Source organism: Eumetopias jubatus, unplaced genomic scaffold (assembly GCF_037043125.1).
Source record: "Eumetopias jubatus isolate StellerSeaLion01/CBP00866 unplaced genomic scaffold, mEumJub1_p1.0 scaffold_1, whole genome shotgun sequence".
NCBI lineage: Eukaryota > Metazoa > Chordata > Mammalia > Carnivora > Otariidae > Eumetopias > Eumetopias jubatus.
This window is the reverse complement of record NW_028274807.1, coordinates 86,053,166-86,076,996: the sequence shown is the minus strand read 5'-3', so window position 1 is coordinate 86,076,996 and position 23,831 is coordinate 86,053,166. Positions and strand designations below refer to the sequence as shown.

The 23,831-nt window shown below is 34.7% G+C and overlaps 1 protein-coding gene across 4 annotated transcripts in view; it reads left to right on the top strand.

The window, feature by feature from the left end:
- PIK3CA (phosphatidylinositol-4,5-bisphosphate 3-kinase catalytic subunit alpha) overlaps nucleotides 1-23,831 on the top strand; it is a 77,641-nt gene that overhangs the window by 4,050 nt on the left and 49,760 nt on the right. Inside the window, exon 1 of one of the 4 annotated variants that reach the window (XM_088025384.1) lies at nucleotides 6,048-6,311. The exons of 2 other annotated variants lie outside the window; for them this stretch is intronic. The gene's annotated coding sequence lies outside the window, so the exon portion shown is untranslated. Of the gene's footprint in view, nucleotides 1-6,047; nucleotides 6,312-13,787; nucleotides 13,863-23,831 lie in introns of those variants that run through there. One more of the 4 variants, XM_088025382.1, reaches the window with a different exon arrangement.

The following is a 23,831-nucleotide window of genomic DNA, read 5'->3' as shown; positions in this document are numbered from 1 at the left end:
AGATTGTACCAGGTGCTCTACATGCTCCTCAGTGGTCTAGCCTTAAAATCTTATGAGTACTGGGGTGCCTGGGTGGCTCAGTCGTTAAGCATCTGCCTTCGGCTCAGGTCATGATCCCAGGGTCCTGGGATCGAGCCCTGCATCGGGTTCCCTGCTCAGCGGGAAGCCTGCTTCTCCCTCTCCCACTCCCCCTGCTTGTGTTCCCTCTCTCGCTATGTCTCTCTCTATAAAATAAATAAATAAAATCTTTTAAAAAAAATAAATCTTATGAGTACTAAAAATACTGGCTTTGGAATCTGAAGCTCCTTGGTTCAGTACCTGGCTCTTACAGTTACTGGCAGGATTACTTTGGACAGATTTCCTAATCTGTATAATGGGAGTTATTACTATTCAGTAGACTTGTTATTGTTGAATTAAATGAAATATAGATCCAAGGGAGTTTTTGACCTGTATCACTTAATAAATGTTCATTTCCTTTCCCCTTAGGAGGTGTTAGATCTCATGAGTAGACTTATCTGAGATAACAGAAGGACATAGTTAATGTAATCCTCTTTGCCACTTTGCTAACTGCTAGCATCACAGGTGTGACTAGGGACCAAAACCACACTGGCTTTTAGTTTCATGTTTTTAGAACCCCATTGCACTGTCAAACACCCAGGTGTTAGCCTACTTGGGAAGTAATTGTGCCTAGAAGTTTCAACTATGACAGGATATCAAGTGCCAAGCTATGAATACACCTGTAATAAATAACATGAAGGAGGAGAGAGTCTGGAAACCTTATACCATCTCCAAAGATAAGTGAAATCATACTTGACCATTCCAAAAGAAGGAGACAAATTAAAACTAAGGGTGATTTATAAAAGAAGACCCAGAAATTTTGGTGAACTCTTGTTCACCAAAGCTTAAAATTCAGGGATCATTATTTAGTAATTTCTAGGAGATATAGAAAATATACCTCTGGTCAGGACCAAATCCATAAGATAAAATTGCTCTTGATGTCAGATTAGCAATTTCAGATATCAACAGACTGAAATTATTGATATTTCTCTCTATTTGGGAGCCATGTTTTTAAATATGTAGTTATCTTAGCTTTTATTTAGTAATAGAGAGTAACCTTACATGCAGTGTAATAATACCTCTTTGCTGAAATTTCTTTCTTTTTTTTTTTAAGATTTTATTTATTTATTTGACAATGAGAGAGGGAACACAAGCAGGGAGACTGGGAGAAGGAAAGCAGGCTTCCCGCTGAGCAGGGAGCCTGATGTGGGGCTTGATCCCAGGACCCTGGGATCATGACCTGAGCCAAAGGCAGACACTTAACGACCGAGCCACCCAGGTGCCCCTCTTTGCTGAAGTTTCTTGATACCAATTTTATTTTTATATAAATCAAATTGGTGTGCCTGAGTTTTCCCTTAAGTTTATGTTTAAAGTGAATTTTAAGGCACCTGGGTAGCTCAGTCAGTTAAGCGTCTGCCTTCGGCTTAGGTCATGATCCCAGGATCCTGGGATTGAGTCCCACATGGGGTTCCCTGCTCAACGGGGAGTCTGCTTCTCTCTCTCCCTTTGCCCCTCCCCCTTGCTCATGCTCTCTCTCTCTCAAAGAAATAAATAAAATCTTTAAAAAAATTTAAAAAATAAAGTGAATTTTATTACCAACTATATTGGGGAAAAATACTATGATAAAAATTAAAAATTGGAGAGGAGAAACTAAAATGTTAGGGCATAAAAAAGAAATACTAATACTTAATACTTCACAGAGTGAAGTCTGAGGATTCAACTCGAAGGCTTGAGATTTCCATCACTGGAAAAGATTATTAAACCGTAGATATATCAATAATGTTTTATAGCTCTATCTTATTCACATTTAATACTTTACTCTGTGAACTGATTGATCCTTGTTAAGGAATTTTTAGGTGCTCTTTCTCCCTCTCCCCAAATGCATAGTTTGGGGAGTTTAAAGCTAAAATGTGCCAATAAAGAATTTGTAAGTTTATAATAAATATGGTAGCTTAGAGCTTTTTCAAATTTAATATTTCTTAAGGTGAAGCTGTTTTTAGTGTAAATATAGACCTCTGATATAGAGGGCTAAGGGACTAAATTCTAGTCCCAAACTGCTACTTTGTGTATGGGGAAGAAGAGGCAGATATATCAAATTTTTGCCTCTTTTCTCTTCATTGATAGGATAGGAATTGTATTATGTTGCTTGCTAAGTAACTTATATAATTAGATAATTTAAGTGATCCCAAATTACATAAAATTAATAAGGAAGAATGTATTCATACTAATAATTATTCTGTTTATATCTACTACAAGAATAACATATTTCATATTTAGCCCAACAATTACTCATTTCTTCTATATTATTTTAGTAGCTACCTTGATAATTTCACAAAATTGTCATTTATTAGAAATTTTTAGTAACTTTTACCATATACTTGCAATTGTTATGAAGGAGTCTTTGTATCAAAGCCAGCATTACCATTTGAAATAAAGGTGGGATTAAAAAAAATAGTGAGAATTCTTACAGATCCTACCTATCTGGTACAGTTCAGATTTTACTTTATTTTATTTATTTATTTGACAGAGAAAGAGACAGTGAGAAGAGGGAACACAAGCAGGGGGAGTGGAAGAAGGAGAAGCAGGCTTCCCGCTGAGCAGGGAGCTCAGTGCGGGGCTCGATCCCAGGACCCTGGGATCATGGCCTGAGCCGAAGGCAGACGCTTAACAACTGAGCCACCCAGGCGCCCCCAGATTTTAAATATTTGTGTAGTGGAAGTCAAAAAAGTCAGTGTTGTGATTTGAAAAAAAGCTGCAACAGAATAGAATCATATACTCTGATCATAATTTCTCTTCCCAAACTCAGTACTAACTCAGGAGTTAGTAAGACTCAGTGGAGAGATGCATCTTACAAAGTTCTATAGAAATTTAAAACAATATTATAAAGATAATTTTAAGCATAAATTTTTTAACAGGAAGAAACCATGTTCATTCTTGTTATCTTCAGTACCTAGCATAGTACCTAAAAGTAAGTGGCCAATATGCGGCACAATTGAGAATCAAAATAATTTTCTTATCTTTTATCAGTGTGTAGCTATATACTTTATCTGAAAAGTAGGTAAATTGCTCTGGGCCAGTTTTAGTTGATCATTTATTGAGTACAGACCTGAAGTATATCAGAAACACTTTTCTGTAAGTTGTTAACTTGTTAACTAGTTGCATATTTCTATTGCTATTTGGAGGTATTTTTAACAAAGATTGATAGGTTAAGGAGAGGCTGTGTGCTATGGTGAAAAGAACTTTGGATTAGGAATCTAAAATCTGAATTCCACATTAAACTATTGTTTTGTTTTAGATCCTGACCTTTTCGCACTTGTTCCTTTTACCTACACAATTTCTAATGTTCTTTACAATTCCAAAATTCTGCGAGATTCCTAGTATTTTAAAGTCTATTTTGGGGGGGGGGGGCGCGTGGGTGGCTCAGTTGGTTAAGCATCTGCCTTAGGCTCAGTCATGATTCCCAGGGTCCTGCTCAGCGGGGAGCCTGCTTCTCTCTCTCTCTCTCCCTCTGCCTCTCCCCCAGCTTGTGCACTCACTCTCTCTCACTCTCTCTCAAATAAATAAAAAATAAAATCTTTAAAAAAATAAAGTCTATTTTTTATTTCAGAGAAAAGTAAGTAAGCCATTCCCTAAAAAGTGAAGACAGTCTGTATCAGTTTGTTGTATTTTCAGAAACTAAAATCTTTTTGTCTGCCTGTTTATAAATTTGCACATATTTGAAGTCCCTTGTGTGAAATTCTGTGGCATAGACAAGCTGCCATCAGAAAAGAATGGACTGAAAAGATTTTTTTTTTTCTTTCTGAAACCATCAGTGACTTAGAATCAAACTTACTGCAGGCGTGGCCATTTTGGTTACTGGCACTGAGAACAGTTGAATGACTGACAAGCATTGAGAGTAGGTCATCCACTTGCACACCAGTTGCCAGGGTTATGAAGGCCAACAAACCTGTCACAGCACCCTTAATAGCCACTGGTCACCATCCTTACTTGTTAAAGACTTCTAGGAAAGTATGTTCCACAATTTCCTTTGGTGACCCATCCCACTAGATGGTTTTCAGAAAATGTGTTTTAATCTTAGGAATAAAATTCCAGAGGCACAATAAGCCTCTTTTTTTTTTTTAATCTATCCTTTTTGTGCAGACAAATATAAGGAAAGATGACAAAAATCATTGTTCTTGATTGGGAAGCATTAGTATTTATGCTACTGATTTGTTTCTGTAAATATTCAAATTACTCGCCTATAGGGTTTGAATATTTTTTAACTGGCAAACTGTTCAAGTTATGAGATATTAGTGTTTTGTTTTTTTTTTTAATTTTTTTTATTTGTTAGAGCACAAGTGGGGCAGAGGAGAGGGAAAAGCAGACTCTCCGCTGGGCAGGGAGCCTGATGCGGGCTCGATCCCAGGACCCCGAGATCATGACCTGAGCCGAAGGCAGACGCTTAACTGACTGAGCCACCCAGGCGCCCCTATTTAGAGTTATTTTGAGTATGTATTCATTTTTCAACAAAGCTGAGCGCATTTCTGTGGTTTATTTTTCTTTAGAGATCGTACTTTTCCAAGTACTTTTTTGATGGACTTATTGCAGGTCTAGACCTGAAAGTACTATTGCATTTTGAAACAGTTAACTGCCTCTAGCTTAAAAGTGAGTGAAGAGTGTGTGTGTGTGTGTGTGTGTTTTCTTTAGGAGGTTAGCTTCTTGGCAGGTGCAAAAATAAAAATCTTGGAGTTTTTTGCTATGTGAGCTACTATTCTGTGAATATAGATTTGTAGAGCACATCATCAATATAAAGCATCATTAATGGGAAAAATTGTGGGGGAAAAGATTGAAATTAGGACTACTAAAGGCCAATCTGAAATCAAACCATATATGACAGAACTGTGTTTCATACTGTCATTTTTTTACTTATCATAAATATTAATAGTAATAACATTTTAAAGTTATTTTCCATATGAACATTTTCTTAAAATCTAATGGCTATTATCTGCATTTGAGACTCCAACAGGCAGCATCTTAATATATTTATGAAAGAGATATTTGTAGTTTTTCTCTAACTGTATAGCAGTTGTAAAAGTTGAACATGACTTTCCCAAAGCAGCTTCTATACTTGATAATTATAATGGTAGTAACACTCAAAGTAGTTTGGAATATTAGTAATACAGTAACACTATAAAATTAGTGTGGAGACTGGTTGTTTGTTTTCTCTTCACTAAAAATGACCAAATTTCAAATTTCTTAGTGATATTATGGGACTCCAGATTTCTTCAAAATCACTTTGAATAATTTTGACTAATTCTTTGCAATAAAAGGCAGCATTTTTTACAGCCATGTTATGTTCACAGGCACTATTAATGTGTAGCTAAATGTATCTACTAATGTACAACGACTGAAGCACAGCAAACATATCATGCTGTGGTCTTTTTTGTTGAGTATAAAAATCAGGTATATAAATTAGTACATTTCTCTTGCAAATAATCTTTTCCCAACCAAAATGAGGGTAAGTAATTTGACAATAGGACAGAGTATTTGAAGTTAGGACAGTCTTAGAATATCCACAAAAGATGGTCAGTGTACTTACACTTCTTTAATTTTCATTTCTTTCTCCAAGATATATGTCATAATGGTTAAGAACATGGGTTATGGAGCCAGACTATTGAGATTAGTAGTTTTGTAGCTTAGGGCAAGTTATTTAACCTGTCTGGGTTAAATATTCTCTGGGTTAATACACATTTCCTTGTTTGTAAAAGAGGGATGGTAACAGTACCTACATCATAACATTGTAACGAGGATTAAGTGACTTAATAGTTAAAGCATTTAGAACAGTGCCTAGCATGTAGTAAGCACTCAATAATATTTATAGGCTCCTTGAGAGCACAAACTATGTCATATTCATCAATTTATTTGGGGGCTTTAACATTATGTAGTGAATTGAATTTTGTCCATTCTGAGGATCTACTAATGGATCTAGTCTCTGGAGAGTGAACAATAAGGTTGCCTTCTAACAAGCTTCTTGATTACTGCTTGCTTTTTGTTCTGTTACAACTCTTAAAATTTCATTCTAGCTCTAGGAACCTGAATTCTGTTTCATACCTACTCCTAAGAGAAGTCAGCATATGGAGATTTAGCTTGAGAGGAATAAGGTTTTGATGGACGGAAGATACCAAGTAAATGGATGTACATTTTTCACATCTAGTCTGATCTTCTTATGGATTATTTTTCCCTGTGAATTCCTGGAATCTCAAAATCCCCAGCAGGTATCTTAATAGCACTCTGCCATTGAAGCAGTACTTGTTTCAAGCTACTAGGCATTTCTTTTCCCTGTCCTCCATGTACTAAAGACCATAGTTGTGTCATATTGTCACATATTCCCTGCGTTATATGGCTTTTATAGAAGTCTCGTCATGTTTTAAAGCTGCTTATATCTCTCCCATTACACTTGTTATGTGTATCAAAATCATACACAAAAAGAGTAAATACTGTGTTTAATATACTCTTTTGTATATGATTTTGATGCCCAGTTTACACTCATTGGAAATTGTGTAAAACTAGAAGTCATTTATGTGAAAATAAGGAAAGGAACCATGTGTTTTGATTTTTCCATGAGTTCAGTCTCTAATTCTTTGCCTTTAATTACTAAGTTACCTATATAGCATCATTGATACAAGTTTTTGCAGCATTATCTTGTGGTACCTTACATAAGTGAGACAGACTGGTAGTTCATATTTAAATTTTTGGTAAATATATGTGTTTGTTTTCTCACCTCCTACTTTTTAGCAATTTAGACTTCTCTTGATGGTCCCACACCGTAACTTATTCTTCTCAAGCTGATGACCCCATCACCTGTCTCTCTCATACCAGATTGATAGTAACAATAAAATCCATGTACTTTTTAAAACTATATATATATATATATCATTATTATTATTAATTTATATGGAGATTGGTTTAGAAAGGATCTATAATTTTGGCACAGTTATTCAAAATTTTCATTTTTACTTTTTAAAGAATCATTAAGCATACTTCTAAACCTTTTTTATACTTGTAAAACTCTATAGAATTTAATCTCTTTTAAGGAATGGTATGCTTAATGAAAAAAACAAAAACTGAATAAAACATGGCAGTGGACTGCTCTAGTACTGACCAAGAGTTTATTGCCGTACTATGTGGTTATGATTAACCTAGGCATTGAGGTTAAGAATTAACTACTTATTTTAAAATGGCATCATGGAGAGTCATAGCTGACTACCTGTGTGAGAAAATTTCCTTGATTTTCTAAATGTATACTTTGAGTTACCTCAAACCCAAATTATAGTATCATGAATCTGGGAAAGAGGAATATTATGGACTTAGTATATGTTATCTCCCTTAGTCCTCACAATAACACTTCCGTACACATGTAGTCTCTCCACTACACACAGTAGGAAACTAAAGTTCCACATCTAATCAGTACAGTGGAGTCTCATCACAATTTATGTGAATTCAACTATATACACTCAGCCAAAAGTAAAATCATGACAAAAGTAATCATTTAAATATTGCAGTCACATCCCACTACTGAGCTTTTGTTTCAAAATAGTCATGAGATTAAAGATGTGAATCTCTTGTCACCTCACCTGATCTCAGTGTGTAGGTATGAACATCTCACAGTGTTGAGTGTGATTCTGTTAGTCATATGTAATGTTCGTACAACATGGCTTCTAATGCCAAACCTGTAGTGCTTAACCAAAGAAACAGCAATCTATTCCAGTGCTGGAAGAGAAACTGCTATTTTAGACTTGCCAAGCAATTGTGTTGATTTCCAAGATGACCTGCAGATATGGCCACAGCAAACCACCACCTATACGTGTACATCCTCTCTGGTACATACATGCACATGCATAAACCCACACCCTTTTAAATACATACATTTTATATATTGCACATATAATTTTGTTATGTGTTCTAGATTGCTGTAAATAGATTTTATCTTTATGCAAAATGTTTCTGTACAAGGTGGTATACAAAAAATGTGTCCATTGTAATTTATGGGTAATTTAAGAGATTTTTTAAGGAAAATTTTTACTCTCTACATCCAGACTGTGTATTTTTTGCCACTGAAAACCCAGAGTCTAGCACACTGCTAAGCACAAAGTTTATTGCATCACTGGGAAAAAAATCTTTAATACTTAGCTACTTATTTTTTAAATATAAATATACATGCAGTGATCATATTTTCTCAGCTCAAATTTTGAAGCTTTTGAAAAATCTGCTTCATACCCCAGATGAATTAGTCTTAAGTCATTTCAGAACAGTATGGAAATAGAATATTAGAAATTACAGCTATCTCACAACATCTGGTCCTGATGTGACCACTGGACTTAGCGTTACTTATGTTTCTTTCCTTTCTCCCATCTCTTCTTTTATATGTATATGGATGGATTTGCTAAAGGAAACTCTAGCCGTACTCTGCAGAATTATTTTATGAAAACTCTGAGTAGGTTTCTGCTAACTCTTGAACCTAGAGAAATGGAAAAACTAAAAGATAGGACATATAAATAAGGGGACAGATCTACATGTTACTCTAACCTCCTTATGTAATACTCATTCCCTTTGTACAAACACCCACTTTTTGAAAGTCCTCTCTGATCTGTGCAGGAAGGTAGAACTTCCCCTAGAGCCTTGAAAAGAGAAAAGTGTACTCTGCGCTGCCATCTGCCAATCTTTCTAGCTGGCCAGAAGATAAGACTACTGGGCCAGGAAGACATGATCTCTCTCACACTGGGGGAGAAGAAAGGGTTGGCGCAGTGAAATGGGACATTTGCTTATAATTCTAGATCAGAACCAGAATATCTAACTTGCCTGCCAACCACGTGACCCTGAACAAGCCACTTAGGTTTTATGAGCCTGGAGAGTTATCACTAGATGGCTAGTTACTAAAAGAGATATTTCTAGGGTGCTGTGTCCCAGAAATGAGCTTGCGCAAACTTTAAGAATGTAGAACTCAAATAAGCAGCTATGAATAAGATAGAAATAAAAATAATTCAACAGTACATTAAGTCTTCTTTATGATTATCAACTATCTAAGAATGCAAAGATGGCTAAATATGAAATTTTATAATGCATAGGTCAATGAATCTGATAAGGAAAATAAACATACCAGCAAACATGGAAAAGAAATTAATTTCCTTTTGTCTCTTTAAAAGCCAAGAATGAAGAGAAATTTCCCTAACAAAACATATCAAACTAAAAGCTAAAATAATAATTGATGGTGAAACACTATAGAAGCAATGACTATTAAAAACTCAGAAACCCATTATCACTACATTATTAACATTCTTCAGGAAGTTCTGACCAATATAGTAAGACATGAATTGAACAAAGAGGAGTAAATACTGAAATATTGCACAATCCCATTTTTGGTGTGGTATGATTACATTCCAGGAAAACCCAAGAGTCAGCTGAGAAGTTATTAGAACTAATAAGAATATAGAGTAATTAGATTTAAGGCAAATACTTTAAATTCGGTAGTTCACCTTTATAATAGCAGTAGTCATTCAGAAAGTATGGTAGAGGGACGCTTGGGTGGCTCAGAGTCCTGGGGTCGAGTCCCGCATCGGGCTCCTTGCTCTGCAGGGAGCCTGGTTCTCCCTCTGCCTGCTGCTCCCCCTGCTTGTGCTCGCTCTCTCTCTCTCTCTCTGACAAATAAATAAATAAAATCTTTAAAAAAAGAAGAAAAGAAACTGAAAACTACTGGGATACAGGTGGGGGGCAGGGCGCGGTGCAGGGAGAAGAATATCATATGCCTGAATGGGAAGTCCTAACTATTACAAATACCCATTTTTCTCAAGTTAACTTACAGCTTTAGCAGAATTCTGATTTTTTAAAAATGTGTTTGAGAAATTAATAAGATGATTCTTTCTTAGTTTTGTCCAAGAGACTAAAGAGGAAAAAATGAGATAAGTGAAAAACCAAGAACAGTGACAGAGAGCTAACCACTATAGCCCTAAGAGATATCAGAACATACTATAAAACTATAATAAACAAAAGAGTTGGATACTGACATAGCATTGATAATAAAGTTGGTAAAAGGGAATTGAGATCTCAAAAATAGATATGCTAAATATAATAAAGGAATCCTCAGAAATGAGTAGAAAAAGGAAGACATTCAGTGTATGTTTTTGAGAGTGTTAATTAGTGTTCAAAATAAATTTGAATCTTTATGTCATCTTATATACCAAAATAAATTCCAGGTAAATTGAAGAGTTAAATAGAGTAAATATCCTTATGCTAGTCTCATAAGATATTTATGTGAATGGGGGAATACCTTCCAAACTTTAAAGAACTGCCTGCCACATGAAGGACTCATGAAGGGAAGTTGATTACATTTGACTCAGAACATTGACATTTATTATGTCCTTTTCTCCCACCCCTCTTCCCCCAGTACTAATGAACAAACTGAAGATGTGCAGAGCAGGATTAGAAATTTGTGAATATGTAGCAGACAGGTTTATCTCTAGTTTATTTGGATCAAACCATTTTATTGGGGGGCTTCAGGGAATGAAAGGTTGAAGGGCTGGGAGACCAGTGAGATCCCACGTGCTCGGCCAGGCTGAGATCTCCCCAGCTTCACAGTTGCAGAAAGCAAAATGTTTATCTTTAAATTTTAAAGTCTTTCTACAAATGCTTTCAAAAGCACCAAGTCATTGTACATGAACGAGCAAAGAACTTGAGAAAACAGGTTCATTTACTAAAGTGAAAATAAAAGCAAATGGGAAAATGTTTCTCCCTGACAGATAATCAAAGCAGGGAAACTTTAAGAAGCGGTGATATATTTTTACTTTTTGAGTTGGCAAGAAATTTTTTCTATTGGTTTTGTTGCTGATGAAGGTACCATGAAATGTGCTTGTTCATATATTTCTATTGGCAGTCTAAACTGATTGAACCCTTTTGGAAAGCAAGTCAGGAATTTTTGTGCCTTTAAAATTAAATACCTTGTGATCCCATAATTTCATTTGCAGCATTATATATAACAATGAAAATTTTAAAACAGCTTAAGTATTCTATAAGTAAACTGCTATATCTCCCATAGAAATAGGTGGTTTGGAACAGTGTTGTTAGTGAAGAATTTACAATAGTTTGAGGAAATGTTTTTGAAGTGAAAGCAAGATAAAAATCATTATATTATAGGGGCGCCTGGGTGGCTCAGTCATTAAGCGTCTGCCTTCTGCTCAGGTCATGATCCCAGGGTCTTGGGGTAGAGCCCCGCATCAAGCTCTCTGCTCTGTGGAAAGCCTGCTTCTCCCTCTCCCACTCCCCCTGCTTGTGTTCCCTCTCTCGCTGTGTCTCTCTCTGTCAAATAAATAAATAAAATCTTAAAAAAAAAATCATTATACTATATGAGCACAACTATATAAACCGAAGAAACAAACTAAAATATTCATAGAAAAAAAGCTGTAAGAGAGAACATCAAAAAAGGGTAGTAATGGTTGTCTCAGATGCCTTTTTCACTGTTTTGTTTTCTTTGTTCATCCATACACTGTTGCATTTTAAGTAGGCGCAGAGCACAGTCCTGGATCTTAATAGACACTTCAGTCAGTATTTAAGTGAATGAATTTCTATAATAAGCATGAGTTACTTTTACATTAAAAGAAATATGAAAACAATCCACATCTAAGTTAAGAAAAGGAGAAGTGTGGGAAGTGCTCTAGAAAGGAACCTGATTAACAATATCTTACACTTAGATTTCCAGTTTTCACAGTTTTATTTCATATGATCCTTTTAATAATATCATTACTTGCTAAGTTAGAAATTTCTGTTAACCTTTATTCTATCCTGCCTGAACTACCAAATCTGACTAATCACCAAATCTTGGGTGTTTCTTTATTGGAGAAATGTCTTTTGATTTCATTTTCACCTCTTCTCATAGTCACTGCCTTATTTTAGTTTTTTCGTGTTTCACTGAAGTACCCTGACTAGTCTCTCCACTTTACTTTGCACACTGCTGCCAGAATTATCAGACATGTAAATAACTAGCAGAATTTCATGAATGTGCTATAATAAATAGATTCTGAGGAAGAGAACAGGGGAGAGATTGACACTGCTTCCACACTTGCCAAAATATCACTCATCCTAAAATACAAAATTGATCTGCTTAAAGCTTGGTAATTCCTTGTGGCCTACATTGCTGCTTCTCAAGCTTTGGGTGTTTAAGAATCATCAGGGGGATTTGTTACGATGTAAATTAGACTCTAAAAAATCTGATTCAGTGCATTTTTGGGCCTGGGGACATGCATTTTAACAAGGCTTCCTACTCTTGGTCCTTTACATGTGATCCCAGGACAGAATTTTGAGGAACAATGATCTTGGAATAAAGTGCAGTCTCATTAATTTACTATCATTATCACAATTTGGCACCAATCTACTTTCCTGTATGGAGTTTCTGTACGTTTCCCTCACTGTACACGTTGCAATCTAGCCATTATGAACTGCCTCAAACTCACCTAGGCCTTTCTGAACTTCTGTGCTTACCACGCTTGTGCTCAGAGCCCCTATCGCGGTGGCTGCTCCTACCCAATAACTTCGTCACCTGGCCCACTGTCTTGAGCTTCTGTGTAATCTGTGTTAAGTATTCCTGGACTCACTCTCCTAAACCAGAATCAGTCTCTCCCTCCTCTGTTTTCTGTAGCCTCTGTTTCTTACACCACATACACACTGTACTAAGTTTTCCTTGCTTATTTGCACATCTGTCTTCCTTCATAGATTATAAGCCTTTGAAGTCAGGGATGTCATTTTATTTATCTTGTACCTCTAGCATAAGCCTGGTGCATAATAACTGCTTAATAAATGTGTGTCATATAATTAACAATCCAATGAAGAAGACAGGGAAGGAGTGATTAGTCCCATTTTTCAGTGAGGAAAATGAGGTCTTAAAAAGTTAAGTGTTTGCTTACTGTTACCCAGCTTGTAAGTATATATAGATTTGAGATTCACACACTCAAGATATAGACTGTCACAGCAAAATGAGACACAAACACACCCCCTTTTTAGCTCCCTCCACTCATTTATCAGTTGATCATGTTTGGGGCAGAAGGTGTTTTAATAAACTTTCTCATCATATTCATTCTTTATAAAATAAAACCTATTCCTCCAGAGCAAGAACTGATTACTAGGTATTAAACTGTTTGTCTTTCAGTTTCATATCCAACCTCCTGTGCTGTACTTTGTGATGCTTACTTGTATCCCTTGCAGAAACCATATTATAGTACCTAATGGGGTTTCCACAAATGCTGGTTTAATTAAATTCAGCTGACATTTATGCAGGTAACATTTTATTCTGCAACAATTAAGACAAAAAGCTATATATGTCTTACATATTCAAGTAGGTTTCCACCATATTTTTTAAAGCTCCATTTTCATAGTTTAAATGTGTTTAGCCTTACCATAGACTTCAGTCTTAAGGTGTTGATGGAAATCAACCACCAGCTGCAAAGTTCAGATCCAGTATGCCATAGAATACATGTAGCTATGGCTTGAACCAAATGTTAGCAATGAAATATTTAGTAGCAACTGTTCTTTTAAAAGAAACATTTTAGATAATTAGAGTCATCTTGTAATATCCTTTTTTTTTTTTAAGATTCTATTTATTTATCTGACTGAGACACAGCGAGAGAGGGAACACGAGCAGGGGGAGTGGGAGAGGAAGAAGCAGGCCTCTCGCAGAGTGGGGAGCCCGATGTGGGGCTTGATCCCTGGACCCTGGGATCATGACCTGAGCCGAAGGCAGACGCCCAACGAGTGAGCCACCCAGGAGCCCCTAGAGTCATCTGGTAATATCCTTATACCCAGCTGTCAGCTTTTTACTTTTCCTGCCAATATTTCTGGAACTGAAATCAAGAAAATGGAAATTAGGGTACCATACTTTGAAATACATTAAACACTTGAAAAACTGTTATATCTTATAAAGATTTCCAAATAGAGTTCCTCAGTCAGTGTCTCAAAGATATTTATAAAAAACAAATATCTATAATAACCCCAATATTAAGCTGAAATATATGCATTGGTAAATAATAGGAGCATTTGAGAATTGAAAAATTCCCTCTATGAATAGCCACTGGACTTGAAGATTATTAAAGTAAATTTGAGCATTTTAATTTCACTTTGAAATTTTGTTTTTTCTTAATTTTGTTACCATGTTTAATCAGCATCTCACTATTCTTCCATTCTCCCTTTAGCTTTTGTCATCTTTCTACTTTGAACATACTCAATTCCCCATTTTCTGTCACATCAACTTTCAGTAATAGTCCTGATTCCACACAATGTTAGACAATGATATTACTCCACATTTTTCCTTTCAAGTCTTCTACCCTTTCACCACATACTATATAATTTTTACATTGTCAAGTAATGGTAACATTTACATTCTGTATTATAACCATACTTTAACCCGCTTATGTTTTGACTATAGGTAGATTTTAATAGTTGAAACATACTATTTACATGAATGTGATTATGTAAAAATGTTTTATTCCACAACTAAGTAGAACACTAGGATTAGATTTCTTTCTCTGTGTTCAACATCATGAACCATACAAAGAATATTTTTAGCATTTCAGTCACATGGTTCCTCTTTTCATATGCTCTACAAATTGCTCAAAATTGTGCTGTTTTGTTTCACATTTTGAGCACGATTTTATTGTATATTTGGGGGGCTTTTCCCTAAAGTTTCCAGTTGCCTTTTTTTGTTTTGTGAAAATAATCATATACATTCTTCATGTATGTGTCTTTAATACTAGGTAACCTCTCAATTCCTTTATCTGCTGCTTAGAGCCAGTTGTATTCTTTGTCTTGAATATTTTTTACTTGGGCCATATAGATTTCATCTGCTAGCTTGGGTTTATTACTTCTTACAATTGATAAAACTTTACTCTAGAATTGCTTTTTCTTATTATTTATATTGTTTGGTCACTGGGTCAGTTCCACCATTTCTGTATAGGATATTTTCCTCTTTCTTGACCTCCATCTTTGGTTGGCTAGAGTAATATATCAGGTGCCTCAGAATCAGTTCATGGAAGTAAAACCCATGGAAATACCTTTATTTTTTCTTTACACATGATACTTGCTGAGTATAGAAATCCTGGTCAAATTATTTTCCAACAGACTTTAATTACTGCAGAGTTTTTCACTACTGATTATTTTTTAGTTTAATTCCAGTGTAGTTAACATACAGTGTTACATTAGTTTGAGGTGTACAGTATTCACTACTGTTATTACTGATGAGAATAGTGTTGCCAGTCAGGTAATTGTTCCTTCACATAGTACTTATTTTCCCCTGTGAATGCTTTTAGGCTTTTATCTTTATCTTTTTTGTCTAGTATGGAGGGTTTTGTTTTTGTTTTTTGTTTTTTTTACATTAATCCACTCAGTTGTCTCTTTTAATCTAAACACGAAAGTCTCTCCAGCTCAGATGCTTTTTATTTCTTTAATTTTCTTTCTCCATTTTTCTCTTATTTCTTCTGGAATAATAAATGTTTGGTTGTTGGACCTCTGATTCATCTTATATATCTGTTTAATTTTCAATATATTTCTTTTCACTCTGTGTTTTAGCAGTTTTTTTAAATTTAAAATCCAGTAGGTGAAATATATCACTTAATTTACCTTTTATTATGAATAAAGATGTGTAATTATCATATGTTTTTTGGTCACTTACATTTCTTTTTCTATGAACTCTGAGTTCATATCCTTTTGTCCATTTTTTATTGGGTTGTTCCTATTTATACTGCAGGGATTTTTCCCATCGTCAGTTATATGAGTAGCAAATAATTTTTACTAGCTTATCTTTTGTCTTTGCCTATGTTAGTTTTTCCCTACATGAAGTAATTTTTGTTTCTTGTGTAGTTGGATTTATTCATCTTTTTATGGCATCTTAATTTCACTTAGGAAAGACTTCCTCACATATATGAAAAAAGATCATCTCATGTTTTCTTATAGTACTTTTATGTTTTATCCTTACATTGTGATTATTCTTCTGAGTAGAATTTCTTTCAATGTAAGGTGTAAATAGGGAACGCACTCTTTTCTTTAAGTGTCCAGCCAGTTTTTCCAAATGGTCTTTTCCCTATTGATTTGAAATGACACCCTTATTATATAATACATTCTGTGTCTATTTTTAAATTTTCTGTTCTAATGATGTGACCTGTTATGAGCTATATCTTACTATTGTAATTATTGTGCTTTTATAATATATTTTAATATCTGGTAGGACTAGACCCTTTTCTCTCCTTTCTTTTTCCCCCTCCCCTAATTTCTCCTGGATTTTGTGCTGTTATTTCTATTTTTATTTTTGAACATTAGAGTCAGCATGATAAATTCTGCACACACAAATCATACTAGTATTAATTGGTATCATGTTAAATGCATAGATTATTTAAGGGAGAATGGACATCTTTATGAACTTAAGTCTTCCTATCCAAGAATATATGTTTTTTCATTCCTTCAAGTTGTTTATGTTATGCAGGAACATTTTAAAGTTTTCTTTATCTTAAAGCAGTAAAAATTAAACTTTTCCCCCCCTCCAAGTAGCTAGTCACTTCTGTCAAGATCATCTGTTAAATAATACATCCTATTACTTAGAGATTCTGGTTTTTTTCCCAGACAAAATTGCAGCAACTACTTGGGTTCATTTCTGTACTCAGCTCTGTTCCCTGGATCTGCATCAGCCAATACTATATATACTGTTTTTTTAATTGAATCTTTAATGTCTGTTAAGGCTAGTGTCCCCTCATTATTCTTCTTTTAAACATTCAGTATATTAAAAGCTATTATAAAACTTCTTACACTATATTAAAGGCTCTGTCTCACACACACACAAAGAAAACCACAGACCTGCCTCACTTCAGGGATTATTTATCTTAAATAAAGCATTAACTAATAGATTCAGTAGTTTGTGAAAACATACACATGCACACTCCACAATCAAATGGCATTTATGCTAGAAATACGGTGGATCATTTTAACTTTAGGGTATCAGTAACACACATATGCACATACATTCTCTCCCACACAACCTTAGTAAAATATGAATAGTAAGCTATTCCTTGACATATTAAATAATATGTATCCCAAACCAGAAACTTCAGTCAGGCTTAATAATCAAAGGTTCACACTCCATTCATGTTATGAATAACAAGGAACAATCAATAACTTTTCTCATTTGTGTTGGTGTACAATACTAATGGAGTTAAACAAGGGAAAGAAAATGAGTATAATAAAGGAGGAGACAAATTATTATTTGCAAATTTTGGTTTCGAATTTGTATATCCATTTCTATCTCCTAACTTCCCAATCATATCCTACCCTCCAAAGTAGAGCCAGTGTTAAGAGCATGTGACTAATTCTAGGGGGGAGAATAGAAGAGGATAAAGGAAGGTATATTTACATATATTTTTAATCCATATTTTATTAGTATAGAGTTATAATCAACATTTTCTTTTTAAAAATATATTCTGAGTCTACCATTATATTCCCTTTTAAAATTTGTGTTTAATTTTCATCATTAAAATAATTGGATCTTCCAGTAATGACAGCATGATGAGATTGGGTGATTCTCCTCCATAGAAAACAGGCATAAAAATGTTAGAGTGAGTATAATAATATCAGTGAAGATATATTGTAAAACAAAGAGTGATACTAGATATACGGAAGGACATTTCATAATTATAAATTATGAATTTATACATACATATGTATGTATACATATGTATACATGATTTTCAGAAAATACAGGAGTAAAAAATGTCACAACTCATTTTGTCAGGCCAGTATTACCCAGGTACCACAGCTAAATAAAGACATTGCGAGGGGAAAAAAAAAAAAAAAACGAGCATACAATATTCCTCGTGAACATAGACACAAAAATCCTTAACAGAATATTAGGATATTAAATCTAGTAATGTATAAAAAGGATAATACACCATAGTTATATGGGATTTATCCTAGCAATGCAAGGTTGGTTTAACTTCCAAAAATCAATTCAATGTAATATACCATGCTACTAAGATAAAGTTGAAAAACTGTATGACCATCTCAGTAGATGCAGAAAAGTATTTGACAACATTCAATACAAACTCAAAAACCCTCAGCAAAGTAGGAATTAAAGGCAACTTCCTTAACCTAATAAAGGATGCTTAAGAAAAAACAGTATACTGGGGCACCTGGGTGCCTTAGTTGGTTAAGCGTCTGACTCTTGATTTCAGGTCAGGTCGTGATCTTGGGGTTGTGATATCAAGCCCTGAGTCGGGCTCTGTGCCCAGTAGGCAGCCTGCTTGAGATTCTCTCTTTCCCTCTCTCCTTCTGCCCCTCCCCGGCGCGTGTGCACACTCGCTTGCTCTCCCTCTAAAATCTTTAAAAAAAAAAAAAAAAAGATTCTCTCTCTCCCTCTCCCCTCCCACCCTCCCCACGTTTGCTCACGCTCTCTCTCAAAAAAAGGAAAGGAAAATACTTCATGGTGAATGATTTTATGCATTTCCATTTAAGATCAAGACCAAGGTAAGGATGTTTACTCTCACCACCTTTATTCACCATTACACTGGAGGTCCTAGCTAATGCATTAAGACGAGAAAAAGAAATGAAAAGACTTACAGAATAGAAAGGATGAAGTAAAACTATTATTGTCAGGTGACATGTATATAGAAAGTTGTAAGGAATCTGCAAGAAAAATAAAAACTAATAGAACTAATGTGAATTTGGCAAGGCTGTAGAATACAAGATAATAAGAACTAATTGTATTTCTATATACTAGAAATGAACTATCCAAAAATGAAATTAAAAAGTAAAAACAAAACCACAGTAGCATTATATAATTACCTTGAAATGAATTCAACAGAAGATATGCAAAACCTGTACACTGAAAACTGCAAAGTATTGCTGACAGAAATTAAGACCTAGATTAATTGAGAGATATACCATGTTTTTGAATTGGAAGACTAAATGTTTTTAGGATGGCAATTCTCGAAAACTTTGATCTATAGAGTCAATACAATCCCAATCAAAATCTTGCTAGTCTTTTTCATAGAAATTGACAATATGATTCTAAAATTTATATGGAAATGCAAAGGCATAAAGTAGCAGAAAAAAATTTTAAGCACAAAATCTGAGGACTTAAAGTACCTGATGTTTAGACTTGCTATGAAGCCACAGTAGTCAAAATGGTTCAGTATTAGCCTAAGGATAGACATATAGATGAATGGAAGAAATTTGGAGTCTAGAAATAGAGCCATACTTAATAGGATAATTGATTTTTTACAAAGATGCTAATGTAATTCAAGGGGGAAAGAATCTTTTCAAAAAAAGGTTCTAGAATGACTAGATGTCCATTTGGAGGAATTTAAAAAAAGATCCTTAACAAGGTCTTCACACCAAACCCCAAAATTGATTCAAAATGGATCCAGACCTAAATATAAATGCTAAAAATGAAAACATCATGCTAAGTGAAAGAAACTAGACACAAAAGAATACATACTGAATGATTTCAGTTATATGAAATTCCAGAATTAGAAAAATATACAGTGACAAAAACCAGATTAGTAGTTACCTAGGACCTGGGGTAAGAAAGGGGATTGAGGATTGACTACAAAGGGAGAAAATTTGGGGGATAGATAATTGACTGTTTTTAACTTGATTATGGTGTGATTTTTCACAACTGTTACACACTTACCAAGACACACTGAACAGAATTTTAAATTACCTCAAATAAACTGAAATAAAAATATAATCATGTGATTTTAAATTACTACTGAAAGATTGATGTAAAAGTTTACTACTACTCCTTCCTCCCATCGTCTCCCCTGAACTTGTCTTGCCTTATGTAATTCTTCAGGAAAACCACTTTCAACTATTTCAGCTCATATTTTCTAGCTTATAATAATAGGATATGGCACTATCTCTTGGTCCACCAATAATTGACATTCATTTCTTCTTGTAACATGATTTTAACTCTTTTTATGCCTTATTTTGCCTTATCTCACATCCTAATTAGTTATTACTGGTTAAGTACATACTAGTGTTTTCATTATTATGACCATATAAATATTATTCAGTAATGAAGCAAATAGTGCATTTGGTTATAGCTTTTCTGGTTTTTATTTTTATTAAATAATTACCTCATTTAAAAAATTTTTGCTTACTTACCATTGTTATCTGAGTTTCTTCCCACACACTTCAATCCATCTTTGTCATACCTTTCACCTGTGAGGTAATTAGTTTGGTTATTTTCCTAAGATATCCTTCCTAGAGCCTTTGGTTTTTCTGATTTAATCTTCACTGCTCCCTAGGTCTCTTTCACAGCTGTTATCATAAGACTTCTCTTTGCTCTCATCCTGGAAATTCCCTACACCTGCTTCCCGTGTTGGAGCCTTGATTTCCTGTGCCCCATACCTTCATGGTTTATTCCCTCATTTACAGGAGCATATCCTCTAATGGCTTCCTGAAAAGGGATAACTGAGAGGTAAATTTTTTGAGATTTTACATGCCTGAATATGTCATTTTCTACTCCTACCAGTATGTGATATTTTAGGTGAGTGTAGAATTCTAGATTGAAAATCATTTTTAGGGCGCCTGGGTGGCTCAGTTGGTTAAGCGACTGCCTTCGGCTCAGGTCATGATCCTGGAGTGCCGGGATCGAGTCCCGCATCGGGCTCCCTGCTCAGCAGGGAGTCTGCTTCTCCCTCTGACCCTCCCCTCTCTCATGCTCTCTCTATCTCATTCTCTCTCTCAAATAAATAAATAAAATCTTTAAAAAAAAAAAGAAAATCATTTTTACTCAGAATTTTTGCAGTGTTGCTCTACTGCCTTCTAGCTTCCAGTTGTGCTATTTAGTAGTCCAGTGCCATTCTGGCTCCTGATCTTTTAGTTATTTTTCTCTTTGGAAGTATTTATTATCTTCTCTTTGTGCCTAGTGTTCTGAAGTTTTAAGGTATTGTATTTTTCATTTATTGTGCTGTGTGCTAAGTAGGTCCTTGCTTTCTGCAGACTTAATAACATCCTTCAGTTCTTGGAAATTTTCTTGCCTTACTTTTTTGATATTTTCTCACCTCTGTTTTCATTGTTCTTTCTGGAATTCCTACAAATCAGGTATTAAACTTCCTGGATTTCTTTTTCTGTATTTTTACCTTGCCCTCCTTTTACTCATCTTTTTCTTTTTATTCTGCCTTCTGGAAAATTGCCTTGACTATAACTTCAAACTTTTATTGAACTTTTTTTCAGCTTTTATTGTCTAATTGTTCTATTCTTACTGGTTCTTCATCTGGTTAGTGATATACAATATTTTCTCTTAGACTATTTTAGTTTCCTTGATATTTTTTTCTGTTTCATCATTCTGTTTCTTAGCACTCCCATGATGTTTTAGTCTCTGTCCTTAATATTGGAGACTTTCCTGAAATGCATAAAAGTCCTTGACGACATGTCATTTATATTTAATCATCATTAAAAGCTGGTGGAAAGTGGAGTTTGAGGGCAGAACTCTTGTCTGTTGGTGGACTGTGCTGCAGGAAATCCCTAAATGTCATGATCTTTCTCTAGGTTAATCAGTTTTGGATCCTTTTCTGGGGAAAATTTACCATCTCCTATGTAGACCTGCTTGTGTTCTAGAGCTATACTGAAGAAAGGGGCTTTGAGTGTCATTAGACTTCATGTAATCTTCTGGTTTTAGTCACAGCTTTACCCTTATCTACTTCTGTGTCTATTTAAATCCAAAGTCAGTTGGGTTTAGTTTTTCCAGAAACTGCACCTTCTGATTTCTGAAGGATTGGGAAGTCATTGACTGTACTAGGTGGAGTTAGAGACCTGGAATGCTAATAGTTCCAGGTATCTCCTAGCCCCAAACCTTTCTGAGGTTCTGTGACAATTGGCTTCCTTTTTATCTTTAGGCACTTAATTTAATATTCTTCATCTCATTTATCATCCTTTTTTTTTTTACCCTTTCTATATATTATGGTTTAGGGTGACAATTTTCTAGCTTCATCAAAGAAGGTGTTTTTCTTACTCTCCTTATTTAGGAGTGATTTGGGGCACAAAGGTCTTTACACTGATATTTTGAAATCAAAAGTCTGTTCCCTCCCTTTTTATAAACACCCTGCTCTGTTGCTCTTCCTTGACTCCTTACTGTATTTTGGTGATCATTTCATATCAGTACATACAGTTATATCTTACATCTTAATAGCTGCATAATATTTCATAAAATACACTACTATAATTTACATAACCATTCCCCTGTTGATAGGTTATTTCCAGCTTTTGCTTTCATGAACATTGCCTCATTAAATATTCTTTAACCTACTTTTTGGTGAATTTTTTACAAACATATCCATATAACAAATTCCTAGTGGTGGGATTGCCTAGTCTAAGAATATGTACATTTTAAATTTTGAATCATTTTGTCAAAATTGTCTTCTAGAAAGTTTACATTTCCACCAACTTTCTAAGAGTACTATCTTTGTAGTAATGGGTTTCATCAAATTCAAATGTTTTTCTTTTTTTTTTAAGATTTTATTGATTTATTTGCCAAAGAGAGAGGGGTGAGAGAGAGAGAGAATACAAGCAGGGGGAGCAGCAGGCAGAGGGAGAAGGAGGTCCCCTGCTGAGCAAAGAGCCCAATGCGGGACTCGATTCCTGGACCCTGGAATCATGACCTGAGCTGAAGGCAGACGCTTAACGCTTAATAAGCTTAATGTTTTTCAATCTGATAAGTAAAAAATGGAAATATATCATTGTTTTATTTGTATTTTTAAATTATTTTCTTGAGCTTACCCATTTAAATTTTCTTTTCTGCCAACTGTATTTGTACTGTTTTCTTATTCATATTTTTTCTAATTGACTTGTCTGAGCTATTTGTAAATTACCCCCAAAAATTAGCCTTTTGTCCTATGTATTACAAATATATCACCAGTTTGCCAGTGGTCTTTCCATTTGGTTTGTGGTACTTTTGCCAAACCAGATTTTTTACTTTTACTTAGTCATATTTATCCACCTCTTCCTGTATGTCTTCTTGGTATTATAATGTTAATATATAAAACAGTTTTCCTTTATATGAACAATAACCAATTATATAATGGAAGAGAAGAACTCATTTATAAAATTAACAAAAAGATCACTTATCTAAGAAATAAACTTAGTAAGCCGTAGCAGAATTTACATCAAGAAATCTTTTAAGACTATTAAGAAGGCAGGGCGCCTGGGTGGCTCAGTTGGTTGAGCGACTGCCTTCGGCTCAGGTCATGATCCTGGAGTCCCGGGATCGAGTCCCACATCGGGCTCCCTGCTAGGCAGGGAGTCTGCTTCTCCCTCTGACCCTCTTCCCTCTTGTGCTCTCTCTCTCATTCTCTCTCTCTCAAAAAATAAATAAAATCTTTAAAAAAAAAAGACAAGAAGGCAAAGATTTCTTGGACAAGACATAGGAAGTGCTGATTATAAAAGAAAATGAGGTAAATAAGACTTTATCAAAATTAAAAATTTGTGCTCATCAAAAGACAACATTAAAATGAATAGATATGCCACAGAATGGGAAAAAATATTCTCAGTTCTTATAAGTGACAAAAGAAGTTATATCCAGAATATATAAAGAACCTCTGAAGTCAACGTTTAAAAAAAATCAACTACCTAATATAAAAATGTGTAAAGACACAGACATTTCACAGAAGATAAACAAATGGCCTATAAGCACATGAAAAAATTTCAACATCATTAGTCATCAGTAACTGCAAATTAAAACCATAATGTTTTTATACACCACTACATACCCACTA